This window comes from Palaemon carinicauda, chromosome 9 (genome assembly GCF_036898095.1).
Source record: "Palaemon carinicauda isolate YSFRI2023 chromosome 9, ASM3689809v2, whole genome shotgun sequence".
In the NCBI taxonomy this organism is placed as follows: domain Eukaryota; kingdom Metazoa; phylum Arthropoda; class Malacostraca; order Decapoda; family Palaemonidae; genus Palaemon; species Palaemon carinicauda.
This window is the reverse complement of record NC_090733.1, coordinates 131,847,364-131,866,252: the sequence shown is the minus strand read 5'-3', so window position 1 is coordinate 131,866,252 and position 18,889 is coordinate 131,847,364. Positions and strand designations below refer to the sequence as shown.

General features: G+C 36.5%; 1 long non-coding RNA gene and 6 other non-coding genes across 7 annotated transcripts in view; all 7 read right to left on the bottom strand.

Annotated features, from left to right (window-relative positions):
• Positions 1–18,889, bottom strand: part of LOC137646875 (uncharacterized) — a 375,240-nt gene that overhangs the window by 156,086 nt on the left and 200,265 nt on the right. The gene's annotated exons all lie outside the window — the stretch shown is intronic.
• Positions 2,160–2,231, bottom strand: TRNAE-UUC (transfer RNA glutamic acid (anticodon UUC)). The gene has a single exon. It is a non-coding gene; the product is annotated as a tRNA-Glu (tRNA).
• TRNAE-UUC (transfer RNA glutamic acid (anticodon UUC)) lies at positions 5,604–5,675 on the bottom strand. Its single transcript has one exon. It is a non-coding gene; the product is annotated as a tRNA-Glu (tRNA).
• TRNAE-UUC (transfer RNA glutamic acid (anticodon UUC)) lies at positions 6,102–6,173 on the bottom strand. Its single transcript has one exon. It is a non-coding gene; the product is annotated as a tRNA-Glu (tRNA).
• TRNAE-UUC (transfer RNA glutamic acid (anticodon UUC)) lies at positions 7,091–7,162 on the bottom strand. Its single transcript has one exon. It is a non-coding gene; the product is annotated as a tRNA-Glu (tRNA).
• Positions 7,557–7,628, bottom strand: TRNAE-UUC (transfer RNA glutamic acid (anticodon UUC)). The gene has a single exon. It is a non-coding gene; the product is annotated as a tRNA-Glu (tRNA).
• Positions 8,209–8,300, bottom strand: TRNAY-GUA (transfer RNA tyrosine (anticodon GUA)). The gene is given in 2 exon segments: positions 8,209–8,244; positions 8,264–8,300. It is a non-coding gene; the product is annotated as a tRNA-Tyr (tRNA).

Here is an 18,889-nt window from a genome sequence, read left to right as displayed (position 1 = left end):
CAAATCTGCAGCATTTGCAAGCACACATTCAATTCAACACGAGAGAGAGAGAGAGAGAGAGAGAGAGAGAGAGAGAGAGAGAGAGAGAGAGAGAGAGAGATTTATGTCATGTGTTTAAATCAACACCAACTTATGGAAACAAAACAAGGCAAGGCAATCCTTGTATCCATTTGGATACCTTCATTATTGCGAGTTATGAATGTTAGTGTAAATTCGTTTGTTAAGATTAAAAGACTGCACGCTGAGCGAAGACAAGAATCCAGGTACAAAGGGTTGAGACTTGCATAGGGCTAGCAGAAGTGACCCTTTTCCTTTAGTCTTTAAGCCCAACCAATTTGATGATACAGAAACGCCGATCAAACAAATAGAAATATCAATATCATCACTTTTCAATGGACACTGATAAATTGAGGTCAAATACATATAGCAACAGCACTAACCTCCAACATGTGGTGAAGATTTCTTCACTCTAATTTTAGAAAAGATTTCTTTATGTACCCAAAGTCTCTGAAATACAGGTTCCATTTTTTTTAGTAACAGCTATAGCTTAAGGGTAATGTACACCAAATTTATGATACTATTTTCCGACACAAACTCAAGTTCTATAACCACGAGTCCTTAAATAAGTTCAAATATAAGAATCTAGGACTGACGGTTGGAGATGTACATATCCTTATGGTCGGAGCACAATCAACCAAACTTCTTTTGTATTGGCCCTTAATTTCATAATATTGTAAGGCTAACATTTAGAATAACTAATCCTCTAAATTATTTACACTATCAGAATAACATGTTATACATTCACACAAAATGAGAATAATTAGTAAAAATAAGCAAAACCGTAGAGAAAATACGGAAGAGACACTTCACTCATTTGCTACTATGGTTGGTATAGTCTTCATTGCTAGTAATGATAATTAAACCAGCTTTGCAATAGGTTAGCAGATGTTTGCCATTAATCCCAGAGACGTCTAATAGTCTGAATCTGATTAATTATTTCGTTTTACATTACAAACCTCAGCCACATGGGATATGAGTACAGGTGGAATTTACAAATATAACTAGAGTTTCATATTGATATAAAAGGCTTCGCCATATTTTACGGAAATTTTCTCATACTGGTGTATCTATTAATGAAATGATAATCATCATACAAAATCTGCGGTATTTGCAAGCGCATATTCATTTCAACGCGAGAGAGAGAGAGAGAGAGAGAGAGAGAGAGAGAGAGAGAGAGAGAGAGAGAATCTTTATTATTTCGAGTTATGAATGTTAGTTTAAGTCAATCAATATGTTAAGAGTAAAACACTCCACGCTGAGCGAAGACTATAGCCCAGGTACAAAGGGTTGAAACTCGCATGTGGCCATTTTCCCATAGTCTTTAAACCAAACTAGCTTCTATTTTAGATACAAAAAACGCCAAACAAACAAATAGAAATATCAACAATGTTAACACTTTTTAATGGACATTGATAAATTGTGGTTAAAATACATATAGCAACACCACTAACCTACGTCAATTCTTAATATTCCAGTTGCACTACAACGCCAGTCATATAAAGATGATTTCTGTACTCATAATTTTGAATAATTTGCCTATGCACCCTAGTCTCTAAAATAAGGTTTCCCTTCTTTTGAGTAACAACTGTAGTCTATGGGTAATGTACGCCAAATTTAGGAAACCATTTCCCAAGGGCAGATATGGTGTGTATGTCCCTATTGTCAGAGCATAAATAGTAATAGTTCTTTTATTCTACTCCTCACTTTGATGACATTAGCAGGTTAACTTTTAGAATAATTAATGTTGTAACTTATTTATCTGTTTATACCAATTGAGAATAACTAGTATAAATAGCGAAAACGGGGAAACATTTCACTCATTTGCTACTATGGTTGGCATAGTTTCCATTGCAACAACGAGTTCAGCCTTGCAAAACGTAAGCAGACGTTTCCCCACGCAGTGTAAGCCTCTATCATCATTAATACCAGAAACTTTCAATACGCCACGTAATATTTCAACAGTCTGAATATGATGAATCATTCGTTTTAAATTACAGCCCTCAACATCATTTAGGGCGGAGCGACATCTCTTCATATTGATTAGCTAATTGCGACGTTATCACTTGATTGCCCATTAACAATCTCTTTCCCAAAACATCTTCCCATGCCGGGAATCGAACCCGGGCCTCCTGGGTGAAAGCCAGGTATCCTAGCCACTAGACCACATGGGATATGACGATATAGTTCTCTCATAAATCTCTTAATGAGATTATATGAAAGTTTTTCAAAATTTATGAGAGAGAGAGAGAGAGAGAGAGAATTAAGGTTAAAGTCTTATTAGCATACAACAGGCAATGCAAGCCAATGGAATTCCTCATATACATTAACCAGATATCGTTTCAAGTTATGAATAATGATAATCACCCAGCGAAAAAATGGCGATAAGGAAGGACATCTAGTTTAAAACGAATTCCCCCTCCATCATAGTACCACATCTTCACAGATCACCTCGTCTTGCTTTCCTTCTCCAACCCTACTCTGTCTCCGTTTCTATATAAATTGGTGTGCTCCCCTAAATTGTATCCAACATTATTCTAACTTTTGTTCCCCATCATCATTAAGGTAAAATTTAGGGTTTTTGTATAAGGGTTCCTCTCATCCTAAGGGACAAGCTTATATGGCAGATGACTGTGAAAGTATACAGTCCTGATGAATAAAAAAAAAAATATGAAGGAAATATAAAAAGAAGAGGGCGAGCTCAATTTATTGACAATGTTATAGCAATAAGGAAGTTTTATCTCACAGAAGCAGTATCCTATGGGTAAAGGATGGGTAAAAATGTAAGGTAAATAGGTAATGAATCAAGGAAAAGGAATGTTCCCCAGCAAGCAAGCATAGTGTGCGATGTTCTGTATGGGAGAGGGGATGAAGTAGATATGCTTCAGGCAGGGAGGTCCAAGGATGATGAGTAACAGCAAATCAGAAAACGAGTAGTGAAGGAGGCAAAAGTAGGCTGATATGAAGGGATAAAATATGAAAGAAAATTAAAATATGATGAAAGGAAAAAGTGAGCCATTTGGGTGGTCTGAGATGCTGAACGAGGGGAAAGGGGATGAGGGAGGGGAAGGTGAAACCAGGGCATCATGAATAAAACATGTAATAATGAATAAGGAAATGGGATAATACTAGATATATAAACAGTAATATGAATATATGAACAGACGAGTGTTTGAAGGGATAAGCAGAAGGAACTGGTGATGAACCAGAGGAGGAGAATAAGAGAGACAAGAGAGTAAGGGGGGAGGAGGTGGAGAACGGGCCAGTGAGCTGTTGAGACGTGGAACCAATGCACCAGTGGGGGAATCCGTTTAAAGCCAGGTGCCCTCACCTAATGGCCATTTTTCGCTGCGTTGAGTATAGTATACTGTAAGTAACTAAAGTGTGAAAAAAAATTTTAGTACAATAGCTATTTCACTCTTTTGCTTCTACTGTCGGAAAAAAAATCTTTGCTAAAAAAAAATTAATAAATGACTATGAACCCGCCAGAAAGGGTTGACACACAATTAGCAGCTTTATTTGGGAAAATACAGCAACACCACTTAGGTTAAAAAAAAAAAAATAATAATAATAATAATAATTCTATGATTTTACTTTTATATAGAAATTGATAAATAAAGTCTTTTAAAAGGAACCTAATGAACCACTCTTATGCAATATTATGCCCAACTTCAACAGCACGGGTACAAAGCCTTTATAATACAAGAATACCTCGGGTCATAAGTAACTTTGAATACAAGCATACAAATTCAAACTGGGCTTCTGCAGAAGAGAACACAACTCCCAGTCACAAACTCATGAAAGACTGTCTAACCTTATTATTCCGTGCTAATGCCAGCATGGATTGCAAAAGCAACCCATTCTTGGTGTATCACTCGGAGAATCCAAGAGCCTTCAAGATGTGCAAGGTGCAAAGGAAACAACTGAACGTCATGTGGGGGTCACATCACAAGGCTTGTATGACTCGCATTTCGTTTGCGGAATATGTCAACAAGGTTTTTGGTCCAGATGTTAAAAACTACCTTTTGAAGAACCTCCCACATCAATTTTTTTTTAGTTTTAGATAATTCTCCTGCCCATCTTCCAGTTATTGAAGATGACCTAATGGAGGCATTCAAATTCATTACGACCAACTTCCTCCTGCCCAACACCACTCCAATACTCCATCTAATGGATCAGTGGGTGATCTCGAATTTCAAGATACTTTACTAGAGATGCTTCGAGGTTGCCAAAGGGCCTAACCTCAGCCCCTAAGAGGTTTGGAAAGAACATTTCCATATTGTAAACAGCCTCAAAATGATTGACAAAGCCTGAGAAGGGGTCAGAATCCTTAATGTTTGTGGAGGAAACTGTAGCCTGAATGTGTTCCAGAACAAGATTTTCATAGACAAACCAATGAAGAAAGCGGTGGACATTTAGATTGTGTCGTTAGGATAAGCAATGGGATAGTATGTGGATGAAGACATCATCAACAATCTTCTTGAAAAACAGAGAGAGTAGCTGGTGGATTTACATAAGGAACAGCAACAAGAGATTGTGGAGATTTCATTTGAGGAGGAGAGACCGAGTGACGTAGCTTCAAAATAAAATTAGGGAGATGTTGAAAATGTGGGAAACCCTGCCAAAATTTGTAGTAACACATCAACCAAATAAGGCTTTGGCAAGGCGAATTGTGAATCTATTGTAAGAAAATGCGATGTCACACTTCAAGCCATTTAGAAGAAAAGGCAAATGCAGTCGTCTCTAGATAGGTTCCTTTGAAGGTGAAATAAAGAGTGTAGAAAAAAAAAGACAACCAAGTGCCCATAAATCATAAATTAAGAGATTCAGTTACTATTAATGGACATTGTTCCAGAAAAAGAAATCTATATATTACACCATAAGTTCTCTTGCAGGGAGATTCTCCTTACAATGAGCAAGGGTACCCTGACACTTGCACGACTTTTTGCCACGAATTTGTCGTAGCAAGTAGTGACATTTTGTGGCACGAACTGGAAGATAAAAAAAAACAAAAATTACCCCAGAATCACAGCTGACCTGTCCTCATTGACACGAACTGGCACGACGAGTTCACGCATAGTTTGCACACTTCCCGCATCGTCCCGACGAGTTCACGATCAGTTCGCGCATAGTTCACGACCCGGTCACGAAATTTTGTTGTGACCAAAATTTTGAACAGTTCAAAATTCTCGTCACGACATGCCACGATGTCACAACGGGTTTAGGAACACTTCAGGCCAGATCACGACTCGAGTCGTGACAATGCGTGCCACAAATTCGTGCAAGTGTCAGCCTGGCTTAACCCCCTCCTGCTCTTATCTTGCCTCCCTCATGCCAGCCATAAGCGTTAATATGAAAATATTTTTATTTTATTTTAACATGAATTTGCATTAATTTCTTATGTTAGAGGTTATTAATTGTTCAATAATTAGCATTATAAACTTTTCAAAATGATACATGGAATAACTCTGCTCCTAGATTATTTATGAACCGACAATTTACTAAATAGTTATGACTGTCATACAACAATTGCTTCCCAAAAGATCTTCCCATGCCGGGAATCGAACCCGGGCCTCCTGGGTGAAAGCCAGGTATCCTAGCCACTAGACCACATGGGATATAAATATTAAGGGATATGGCCATCATCATAAATAAACCCCAATTTATTCCAACAGGTAAATCAGAGAGAGCATTAAGTACAGTTGAAAATTACCTTTTTAGGAAGAGAGAGTTTACCACGATTATGAGTTTCTGTGTAGGAGAGAATAAATTCAACGAGATTTGGAATTTTTCTTTAAATGAAAGAGAATAATTACTGGTTAAGGAAATTACACTAATCTTTGACTGCGACTTAACTAAAAGATTCGAAATTGATTGCTTTCGTTACGAATATTTTAGATTACAAGCTTGCTCCCAGGACGAATTGAACTCACAATCCAAGGCAACGCTGCAATTCATTTTCTAAATTACTTATTAACCGTTAATTTGCAAATTAATTATAACCGTCATTTACTAATTCTTTTAAGCATCCTTCTCAAAATATCTTCCCATGCCGGGAATCGAACCCGGGCCTCCTGGGTGAAAGCCAGGTATCCTAGCCACTAGACCACATGGGATATGGATATTGAACAGATTTCTAGAGATATTTAAATTACCTCATATTGCGATTAGAAAAATTTATTTAAAAGCCATTGACAAAAAAAAAACCTGTTTCCGTTCATTTCTTAGAATACGGTGCCCTTTCATTTCTCTGAGAGAGAGAGAGAGAGAGAGAGAGAGAGAGAGAGAGAGAGAGAGAGAGAGAGAGAGAGAGAGAGAGAGAGAGAGAGAGAGAAAAAAAAATAAATTTTCTTAGATTTGGGGATTTTTTTGAGGTCAGAGAGACTGAGGGTTAGTCTTCTAGGTGCTATACAGATATTTCAATACAACTCAAAAGCAAAAGCGAAAACTATTCAACTTCATGGAAAATGATCAAGAGGTACGAAATATAGCAATATCACGAACTTTCCACAAGACAACTCCTTGTAACTGGACTATATCCAACCATCTAGTCTGTTTAAGTACTAATGCTTACTTATATTGAAAATCAATTTCATCAAACACTATGAATCGAAAAGTGAATCTTTATATAAATTTGTTTTCTTTGTAAGAACTGTAATCTTTGGGCATTAAAGGTAGCATTTAAAAGGCGGTTTTATAGCCTAGAGTCGTAAGGGTTATGACTTTTATCTAAGAGCCCCCACCAAGAGAAAAGCTCCGGGCAATCTGACCTGACCGACCAGCCTAGGGTCGGCCTTTTACCAGTAACACTGAGGTTACATATGTAATCAATTTGAACCAGTTGAATCAATCTCTTTTTAATTACTGACAACTTTTACAGCCTAAGTAAAGCACAATTTCAGAATTACCATTCTTCTAAATTATTCAGGTTTCATCAGGATAATGGCATATCTAATCATATCAATTCAGTAATTAACCACGACCGCTATTTCATAATTACTTATTGCAATTGCAATTTCCTTCTCAAAACGTCTTCCCATGCCGGGAATCGAACCCGGGCCTCCTGGGTGAAAGCCAGGTATCCTAGCCACTAGACCACATGGGATATAGATACCATACCATTTTCTACACATTTAGAAAATCAAGTAGAGAAGAAGCATTTCTCGGCACAATTATTCTATTTTTATGAGAGAGAGAGAGAGAGAGAGAGAGAGAGAGAGAGAGAGAGAGAGAGAGAGAGAGAGAGAGAACCTTTAACTACCAAGACACCTATGCTTATAGGAAACCGAATAGTGAGTCGTTTTAGTTTATGCTTTTTTAGGTCAAGAATATACTATGGTTTGAAGTTCCTTTAAAGAAATAAAGAATTCAAGATCACGAGACTTACTTTAAAGGAGAAAGAATAGAGAATTATTACCATGCATAGGAAATTATATTAATTACGGATTTGACTAAACCTCCAGAATGATTAACTTGGGCAACCTCCTTGCTAAAATATCTTCCCATGCCGGGAATCGAACCCGGGCCTCCTGGGTGAAAGCCAGGTATCCTAGCCACTAGACCACATGGGATATGGATAAATTAATGTATTCTAAGCAAATTTCTATAATCTCATTTCTAAAATATTATTGTATTGTTATTGGATATTTTGGACAAATTTTACTGAATAAAGTGTTCAAATATTTAATTCATAAACTGGAACACATGCCGGGAAGAATCAGCGTAATCTCTCCCCCCCCCCCCCACAAATTTCAATGGATTTCGATTTTTTCTTTGAGAGAGAGAGAGAGAGAGAGAGAGAGAGAGAGAGAGAGAGAGAGAGAGAGAGAGAGAGAATTTCAAGTTTTTTTCTGTGTGAGTTGAAATTTGCAGATTCAAACCTCTTTCTACTTCTACGGAACCCTGTAGAAAATCAACGAGACGAACGAGACAAAAACAAGATAAAGAGAAAGTTAAGGAATGAAACATTTTACCCATAAATGAAGTGGAAGCATACATCCTAGATAGGAGAAAATAATGAAATTTATCTCATACTTAACTGCATCAAATCATAATTACATATTAAGGTCATTACTTGACAAATTACGCAAAGAGAAATGTAACAAGAATACGCCGCTTCTCATAAAAATATATTCTTTAAAAAAAACTTTATCCTTCGAACCGGATTCGAACCAGTGACCTATGGATGTCTGCTCGTGTGTTCCAACTACAGTCCACCGCTCTACCAACTGAGCTATCGAAGGGATGCGAAAGCATCTGGTTATCTCTTATGTAATTACAACGCTTCAATTTCGTTCGTACTAATAAAGATACATGTTTAAATCTTTTTAGTGCAAACAAGCACTAAGCACAACGCTTCAATTTCGTTCGTACTGATAAAGATACATGTTTAAATCTTTTTAGTGCAAACAAGCACTAAGCACAACGCTTCAATTTCGTTCGTACTGATAAAGATACAATGTTTAAATCTGTTTAGTGCAAACAAGCACTAAGCACAACGCTTCAATTTCGTTCGTACTGATAAAGATACAATGTTTAAATCTTTTTAGTGCAAACAAGCACTAAGCACAACGCTTCAATTTCGTTCGTACTGATAAAGATACAATGTTTAAATCTTTTTAGTGCAAACAAGCACTAAGCACAACGCTTCAATTTCGTTCGTACTGATAAAGATACAATGTTTAAATCTTTTTAGTGCAAACAAGCACTAAGCACAACGCTTCAATTTCGTTCGTACTGATAAAGATACAATGTTTAAATCTGTTTAGTGCAAACAAGCACTAAGCACAACGCTTCAATTTCGTTCGTACTGATAAAGATACAATGTTTAAATCTGTTTAGTGCAAACAAGCACTAAGCACAACGCTTCAATTTCGTTCGTACTGATAAAGATACAATGTTTAAATCTTTTTAGTGCAAACAAGCACTAAGCACAACGCTTCAATTTCGTTCGTACTGATAAAGATACAATGTTTAAATCTTTTTAGTGCAAACAAGCACTAAGCACAACGCTTCAATTTCGTTCGTACTGATAAAGATACAATGTTTAAATCTTTTTAGTGCAAACAAGCACTAAGCACAACGCTTCAATTTCGTTCGTACTGATAAAGATACAATGTTTAAATCTGTTTAGTGCAAACAAGCACTAAGCACAACGCTTCAATTTCGTTCGTACTGATAAAGATACAATGTTTAAATCTGTTTAGTGCAAACAAGCACTAAGCACAACGCTTCAATTTCGTTCGTACTGATAAAGATACAATGTTTAAATCTGTTTAGTGCAAACAAGCACTAAGCACAACGCTTCAATTTCGTTCGTACTGATAAAGATACAATGTTTAAATCTGTTTAGTGCAAACAAGCACTAAGCACAACGCTTCAATTTCGTTCGTACTGATAAAGATACAATGTTTAAATCTGTTTAGTGCAAACAAGCACTAAGCACAACGCTTCAATTTCGTTCGTACTGATAAAGATACAATGTTTAAATCTGTTTAGTGCAAACAAGCACTAAGCACAACGCTTCAATTTCGTTCGTACTGATAAAGATACAATGTTTAAATCTTTTTAGTGCAAACAAGCACTAAGCACAACGCTTCAATTTCGTTCGTACTGATAAAGATACAATGTTTAAATCTTTTTAGTGCAAACAAGCACTAAGCACAACGCTTCAATTTCGTTCGTACTGATAAAGATACAATGTTTAAATCTTTTTAGTGCAAACAAGCACTAAGCACAACGCTTCAATTTCGTTCGTACTGATAAAGATACAATGTTTAAATCTTTTTAGTGCAAACAAGCACTAAGCACAACGCTTCAATTTCGTTCGTACTGATAAAGATACAATGTTTAAATCTTTTTAGTGCAAACAAGCACTAAGCACAACGCTTCAATTTCGTTCGTACTGATAAAGATACAATGTTTAAATCTTTTTAGTGCAAACAAGCACTAAGCACAACGCTTCAATTTCGTTCGTACTGATAAAGATACAATGTTTAAATCTTTTTAGTGCAAACAAGCACTAAGCACAACGCTTCAATTTCGTTCGTACTGATAAAGATACAATGTTTAAATCTTTTTAGTGCAAACAAGCACTAAGCACAACGCTTCAATTTCGTTCGTACTGATAAAGATACGTTTTAATCTTTTTAGTGCAAACAAGCACTAAGCATGTGTCTTGCTTTTACAGCTTATGTTGTGTGGCTTAGGTATTAAAAATAAATTAAAAAGCACAATGCAAAAGTAGTTATAATTTCCAAATTTATTAGTGTTATAAATCTATATTCTAAAGATTAATTATGAATCATATCAATTTCCTTCATATTAAGAATAACTCATTATCCAAAATGCATTACCATGATTAAACACAACTCATTAATCAACCTGTTTACTTGATCAAGAATGTCTATTTACCTTAATAGTGCTCATAAGATTGAGATGCAGTACTATCATTTTAGATCATCAACAATGTTTCACAATACATTTTATCAAAAATGATTCATCCCACACACCCGTTTTTACGTCTTCACAAATGGATCATCATATACACCTGTACACAAGAAATACAAGTGTTTGCGTGTATTTCGGAACGTTAGGCAAATTTACGTGTATATCTCCCAAATGCTGAGAAATATAAGTCTAAATCATGCAAGTGACTCTACGAAAAAAGAACTCCCTTAGAAACTGTGTAGAAATTATTTAGAAATTCCAATCAATAAATAAAAACCGGTAATCGCCATATTGGAGTTCGAGTCCCGCTCAAACTCCTTAGTTCCTTTGATGGCTGCAACCTCACCATCCTTGTGAGCAGAGGATGGGGGCTTTGAGGGAGCCTATAGGTCTATTTGCTGAGCCATCGGCAACCACTGCCTGGCCCTCCTCGGTCCAAGCTTGGGTGGAGAAGAGGTTTGGGCGCTGATCATGATTAATCCCTGAAAATTTTACGCAAACAAACAGGAGCGAAAGCATGACCTCATCCCAACTTCGTTGGAGAACGTAAAAAGACTGAAAATATTCGAAGAGATGCAAGAAATTTATGAAACATTTTGGTTCTCAATTATTGATACGGTGATAAACATTCACAGCCACATACTGATTTAGTGAATTTTCAGGTTTATAACGTTTTAATATTTAGGATATATATATATATATATATATATATATATATATATATATATATATATATATATATATATATATATATATGTCTACGTACTCATTCGCACAGGCATCTAAAAGATATATTCAACGGGCTCAAATACGTCTAGTTTCATAGCTTATCTATTTTTTTTTTTTTTGGTAATTCCTCATTAGTTTGTCTTTTACTTCGTTCCTCTTCCACACTGGGCTGCTTGGCCATAATGGAGACTATAGGCTTGTAACATTGTTTCTTCTACAACCGGTAAAGTTTAAATAATAATAATAATCATAATAATAATAATAATAATAATAATAATGTTTCATGTGTGTATACAAAAACGTATATATATATATATATATATATATATATATATATATATATATATATATATATATATATATATATATATATATATATATGTGTGTGTGTGTGAAACCAGCCGTTAGGCTAATGGTAGTTGGCTCTAAATGTAAAGAAACAGAACAGTCACCGTCATATTCATATTTTAACTCCAGAATCCCCGAATGACCCCTTAAAACAGAAAAAATGCCACAAAATTTGTTTCACAGACCTACAACATTACGTATAATACAAACCTGCTTAAGCAAAGACTCTGAAAATGAGCCAACGCAACAATTTGTTTGAGTAAAATTAGAAATTCGGTTAAAAAAGGACAACGATTATTAATTCAATATGACAAGGCAAAAATGAATTACATTTACATAATAGTATTACGTTGAAATCAGTGGCTTTACCTTTTATGAAATATCTCGGTACTCGAGGCGATAGAGAAATGAGTTAATTTAAGCCTAATGTTCTCTGCATAGAGGACTGATTCAGATTCTAAGAGTTCCAACTTGAAATTAACATTATATTTGAATGATTTTTCTCGAATATGAAAATGATGGAAGTATCCATAGTTTACAAAATGCCATAGTGTTCTATAAAAGAGAAATATATTAACGAAAGAAGTTCTAATCTAGATTTAAAATTAACTAGAAAATCGCTCTGAGAGTGCAGACCTCCACCTTGGCAGGTTATATCTAGAAACCAACTTGCCTTTCCCAGAATCAATTTGGACCGTAGGCATATTTGAGATCTGTGACAACCATGTCCGAACTTGGGATTAAAATTAGGGTTAATTCGGTCGACCTTTTACTCGACTTTGACCTTTGACTTAGGGCTTTCCAAATTGAATCACTTCCACGTCTCAACATAACAATTAATCCCTGAATGTTTCACTACTCTATGAGTAAAATTTTGCAAATTCAATCGAATTTCAAGTTTAAAATTGAAGCTATTCGAACTAAAGTAAAGAGAAGGCTAACAGAAAAGATTGCATATAGTTACATGGAAAATTCTCATAAATTAGTAAGTTAAAGCTGTTCAACGAAAAGCACATATTTTCCTATGGTAGATTTCATTCATCTTTTAGACAAAAATAAAATATATCAAATGAAAAACAAAAGAGGAATAAATGACAAATCTAAAATAACACAATTGGAAATATTCTTGTTACATTCTAATGAATTGAAAGTTACACCGCCTTCAATTTATAAAAATTAGGTAGTTATGGGGTCCTTTGACTGGCCAGACAGTACTAAATTGGATCCTTCTCTCTGGTTACGGTTCGCTTTCCTTTTGCCTACACATACATCGAATAGTCTGGCCTATTCTTAACAGATTCTCCTCTGTCCTCGTACACCTGACAACACTGAGATTACCAAACAATTCGTTTTCACCCAAGGGGTTAACTACTGAACTGTAATTGTTTAGTGGCTGTCTTCCTCTTGGTAGGGTAGAAGAGGCTCTTTAGCTATGGTAAGCAGCTCTTCTAGGAGAAGGACCCTCCAAAATCAAACCTTTGTTCTCTAGTCATGGGTAGTGCCATAGCCTCTGTACCATGGTCTTCCACTGCCTTGGGTTAGAGTTCTCTTGCTTGAAGGTACACTTGGGCACGCTGTTCTATCTAATTTCTCTTCCTCTTGGTTTGTTAAAGTTTTTATAGTTTATATTTCAATGTTATGTTCTTGAAATATTTTGTTTGTTTGTTTGCTTCTTTTCCTCACTGGGCTATTTTCCCTGTTGGCGCCCCTGGGCCTATAGCATCCTGCTTTTCCAATTAGGGTCATAGCTTAGCATATAATTATAATAATAATAATAATAATAATAATAATAATAATATATCTATTTATTTCTAGGTATTAGAGACAATGCCGTAGTCCTTAAGAATCAGGAAGGTTGCGATCCGAGTCTGGTTATTTCTGACACAATGTAACATCTCTGCAATTGATATGACTTGAAGATGATTCTTATATGTTATGTATTTCTCAAGTGGTGACATAAATATTGAAATAATTTTAATAAGGGGACGCCAGGGAATAACAAATTTTAGGAAATGTATCTCGGGTCACTAGACATCTCTGGAAAAAAAAAAAAAAAAAAAAAAAAGTGCTGTCAAGATGCATCACAGGATGAAATATCTTCAATTTTTCATGTCAAGCAACATTAATGGAAATGACATGGCATCGAGATACAGAATACTGTGTTTCTAAAGTGAGATTTTAAAGAAGTTACGGCCTACATCTAGATCATTACTTTGGTAACGAGGCCTATACTGGGCCTATACTGGAGTATACTGGGCCTATACTGGAGTATACTGGGCCCATACTCGCTAAATCTCACTTGTAAGTAAAAGCTGTTCATAAAAGAAAATTACGTGAAGCTAGACAAATTTCCGTGATTTTATATGATGTGACCAACATTCCCTACATTCATGAAAACAGACTAAGCTAATTACCCCAGCCATTCACCTGCGACTTTTTGTTTATCTCTGTTCATCTGTCCACCCATTAAGAAATTGCGGCCGGTTAGCTACAAATTATTTCAAGACTGATGTACGGGCAGAGAGAGAAATAGAGAAAGTGAAGTCTGGCCGGTATACAACAACTTAACAAAAATAATCTATTAAATAGTTGCATGAATATACAACAATATCAATTAGGATCGGGAAATGGAGAATGAGAACGAACCTACAAGGAAATAACGTTTATAGTTTTCATGATTTATATATGAAAAATTTATTCTAATAGTTGTTACTGTTCTTAAAATATTTCACTTTAATTGGTAATTACTTCTCTTATTTCCTTGTTTCCTTTCCTCACTTGGCTATTTTCACTGTTGGGGACCCCGGACTTATATCATCCTACTTTTCCAACTAGGATTGTAGCTTAGCAAGTAATAATAATAATAATAATAATAATAATAATAATAATAATAATAATAATAATAACCACGTCTGATAATCAGGCAATCCTCGCCTCCTACCAATCAGTATATTAAGCTACGCAGATGAAAATAGAAAAAAAGAAGTAGCGAGGAGGCTTTCTGGTAAGCTTTTGCCATTAGGACTTCGACTAGGGCTTCTACTCCTGATGCCGCTCCGTAGAGGTACCAGCGGGCCCTAATCGCCTTATTTGCCGAGGAGCCATTAGCGTCTATTAGACCAGGTACATCCACATCCCAGCTTGGCCATAAATTCTTTATTGCTGTTGATGCAGGTGCGTTATGCGTCGAGGCTGGTTGTTTGAGAAAGCCTTCGGCTCGCTACGCTGCGGTCCACGACCGGATGTGATCGCTCGAACAACCTCCAGGTGGAGGAGGAGGAGGAGGAGGGGGAGGAGGAGGAGGAGGAGGAGGGGGGGGGGGGGGGGAGTTGTGTAGGTGGGCGTCATCGTGGGCGTCGACATATGGGTACTACATTGTACTTTTTTTACGCGGTGTTCTTGGGTGGCCTCGGTGGTAGTGCCTGTTCAGATGGACTAATTACCATACCTCCAATTTGAAGTTCGGTATATCTCATTCTAAAGAGCCTTACTTCTAGATGACGCAATACCACGTAATGGTAGATGATAATATCAGTATCGGTACGGAGTATAATAATAATAATAATAATAATAACAATAATAATAATAACAATAATAATAATATTCTACTTTAATAATTACCATAAAGGTAAATCTAGAAGAACAAAAATAATAATAACCAACAATTACGATAATAACGATTGGATTCTGCACTAATAACCAGTTAATTGATAAAAGAACAAAAGCACCAATAATAATAACAACAACAACAACAACAACAACAACAACAATAATAATAATAATGACAGCTCTGAGAAGTCAAAGTCATCATCACAGCAAACATTTCGCTGAAGAAATGATCTTTTGAGAGGATTTGGTTCTTCAAAAGCGCATTAGTTAATGGGCATACGTCTTTTAGACCTCTCTCCTCGCCCTCCCAACTAAGCTGGTCCCTGGAGTCTGGGTTATAAATGCTTTTATGTTCCTCAAAAGCTCTAGTTCCGCCTCAATTCTTTTTTTGTGTCCTGAGATATAATGCAAATACGAAAGTACGTCGCTGAGTTTTGTTTGGTCATTCAATCCTCTCTTATACAGATGGCGCTGTCCTAGCATAAAGCGCTTAGTTTCTTAGCCTTCAGTATTTCAATAAAATTTCCTGAACATTCAACAGTTATGTACTTTTGATGGCCGCATTTACCTCTTCGATTATTCATTTCCTCATACTTATTTTCATAAAAAAAAAGCTTGCCACTAAAATCCTTGAATTTTGAAAGGGTATTAAGCAGGATATAATTCTACGTTGCAAAACAATAAAAATTTCAACATTTTCTTAAGAGCTATTTTCCCTCTCAGCTACTCTACTCTCTCCAGAGTGTTTACCTCATCCTCATCGGAAGGGCAGAAGTTGCTCAACTAAAAACGCCGAAAAGATGAAAGCGCTGTTGCCTTCGCTTTCCTTTCATACTCGGTGAAGTTCACAGTTCTTTCTTTCTTTAAGCCTAATCCTTGATCCAAGAACAAATCGAATTATGTATTTGGAAGAGAAGTCTTTATCTCTCCACATCTTAGTAGTTATTTTGAATATGAAGAGAATAACTTGATAAGAATTACTTTCCTTGTTTCTTCTTACTGCATGCGTTCGAGTTCTGAGCAGTGATGGCTTTGGTAATATAAAAATATAAAAATAATGTAGGATTTATAAACGAGCCGGCCATTTACAATGAGGATAACCCTATGGCTTTTAAAAGGTAACTTGAAATCGATAAGAAGACTAAAAGACACAACTGAAATTAAATGAAAAAGTGTATTTCCAAATAAAACCACGATCCAGACCGACGTTCTGAACAAATGACAAGAGGAGGCGGATTCCAGGATTTGGAAAAACCTGGATGGGGGATAATGCCCTCCCACCACAGCTCGCCCTCACGAAGCTACCTTCCGCCAAGCCGGGGAAGCTTTGCTGGAAGCCAGCCTTTTATGGGAGATTATGGGTAAGCCAGGCAGAGAGAGATATGATAAAAGAGCGGTGTTTTTTTCCACAGCCTTTGGAATATCCTTTTAAGAGTGAATACATTAGCAATTTAATACAGAATAAACCCTCAATCCTTTCTCCATCATCCGCAACTCGCGGATGGAATAGTTTCCGCAAATTTGAATGGAAGGTTGCAACGTTTGATTTCTCAATTTTTCAATAAAAATGATTCATCTATAATACGGCAATGAATCCCAGGCTTTTCAGAACGTTTTTTATATCCAACTGCTCTAAAACTTTAAACAATAATTTTAACAATACATCAGAATTTATCAATCTCTCTCAAAACATGTGTCATCATTTTACGGAATTTGCTCTCGTCAAAAGCGAGCCTTTGATGATAAAATCTCTTTATAGCAACAAATCACTACCCACCTCTACCCCTTCCCAATCCCCCCCCCCCCCCCACTTCTCCAACTAACCCCTCCCCACACTCCTCTCCAACGAGATATGGACAAATAAAAATGAAAATATACACCTCGATAAGCCCAATCGCATCACTTTGACTCTCAATATAGATTAGCAATTCACCCAGATCACCTCTCCAAATAAATACCTTTTACCGAACATATTTTTTATCAAGTGATCCAGCGGAATGAATTTCCAATCCAGGATAAAAAAAAATAGCAATTAAGCCCCCATGATTTCTCTTCCCCCAAAACATAAACCCCTCTAAAAAATGTGGCAGGGTCTATTTTGTCAATCATTTGTGGGATTTGCTTCATCTCGTGGCTAGAGAGATGAGAGTAAGAGGGGTAAGGTTGGGGTTAGGGTTGAGGAGGGGGGGGGGGGGGTTATCCGAGAAGATGGGAATGAATAAAATTGTTCATTCCTATTGTTGGCGTTGTTGTTAATGGATCAACGTGAGTGTTTTATTGGTTACTGTTGTTGCTACCGAATGTTAAGTCCCTGTTTGGTGTTGGTATCATTTGTTATTGTTGTGGAATCAATTTGATACTATATGCTTTTATTGGTGTTGTTACAACCAAATGTTACGGTTATGAGAACAACGTGACAGTTGTTACTATGGTTGTTTTTACTCCCATATGTACATTAAGTTTATATTTTTTTCTCTTGTTGCTCCCACACGTTCCAGCTATGGGATCTTCATGAAAATGATTGATGTTGCTGTTGTGGCAGGGAAATAATTCGAACGTAAACTAGAATTGCTACCGTCAGATTTTCTAATTCTTGATTAAGAGTAGAAATGTGGTTTACTGAAAACAAGTGTCCCTCAATGAACAGTGGTCATTTATCTGACTTTATATGATTAAGCACGTTGTAAACAGAATGTGTGCACAAGTGCTGTATATAGCGTTCCATACTTATATGAAGCCATAAAAAGGCTAATACGAAATCACTCACTGTATGTGTGTATATATATACACACACACACACACATATATATACATATACATATATATATATATATATATATATATATATATATATATATATATGTGTGTGTGTGTGTGTGTTTGTGTGTGTGTGTGTGTACGTATGTATGCATGTGTGGTAAGTGTACAATGAAACTTTTCTTAGTCAATCTTTAGGAGAAAGGAATCATATTGTATTAATCAAGCACACAGTCCAATAGAAAATAATTGATGAATAGAAACATAAATGAAATAAATAGGATATATAACCAACATATTATACTGAACTCTACAATAAGAGAGAGAGAGAGAGAGAGAGAGAGAGAGAGAGAGAGAGAGAGAGAGAGAGAGAGAGAGAGAGAGAGAGAGAGAGGGAGCCCTAAACAAGAAAAATAGTTCTAACAATGTGCCAAGTTAAAAGCACTTAAAAGTATTTCCCTTTTATAGTGTAAAGAAAAGCTGACGTTTGCACGACTTTTGGCCACAATTTTGTCGTGGCAAGTTGTGCCATTTTGGGGCACGAACTGGGAGGCTCCCGCACTGTTCACGACTAGTTCACGACTAGTTCACGCATAGTTCACGATGAGTTAACGAATAGTTCACGAATGCGTGCCCATCAGTGTCCACATTGACACAAACTGACATGATAAGTTCACGCATAGTTTGCATAGTTTACGCATTTCCCGCATTGGCACGACGATTTTGCGCAATTCGGACGGTGTCGTGCCGACTTGGGCACGCCATGTAAAAAAGGGACCTCCCAAACCCCTGTGGTCATTTTTGGATTTGCTCTGGCTTTCGAGTGGATCCTGCTGTGACTCAGGGATAACATCGACACTTGATATGGATGACTGAGGGGAATGATCTCTCTCAGCGGTCTCTGACCTGTCAGCCTCTGGCCTTCTCTGCTTTGCTCTTC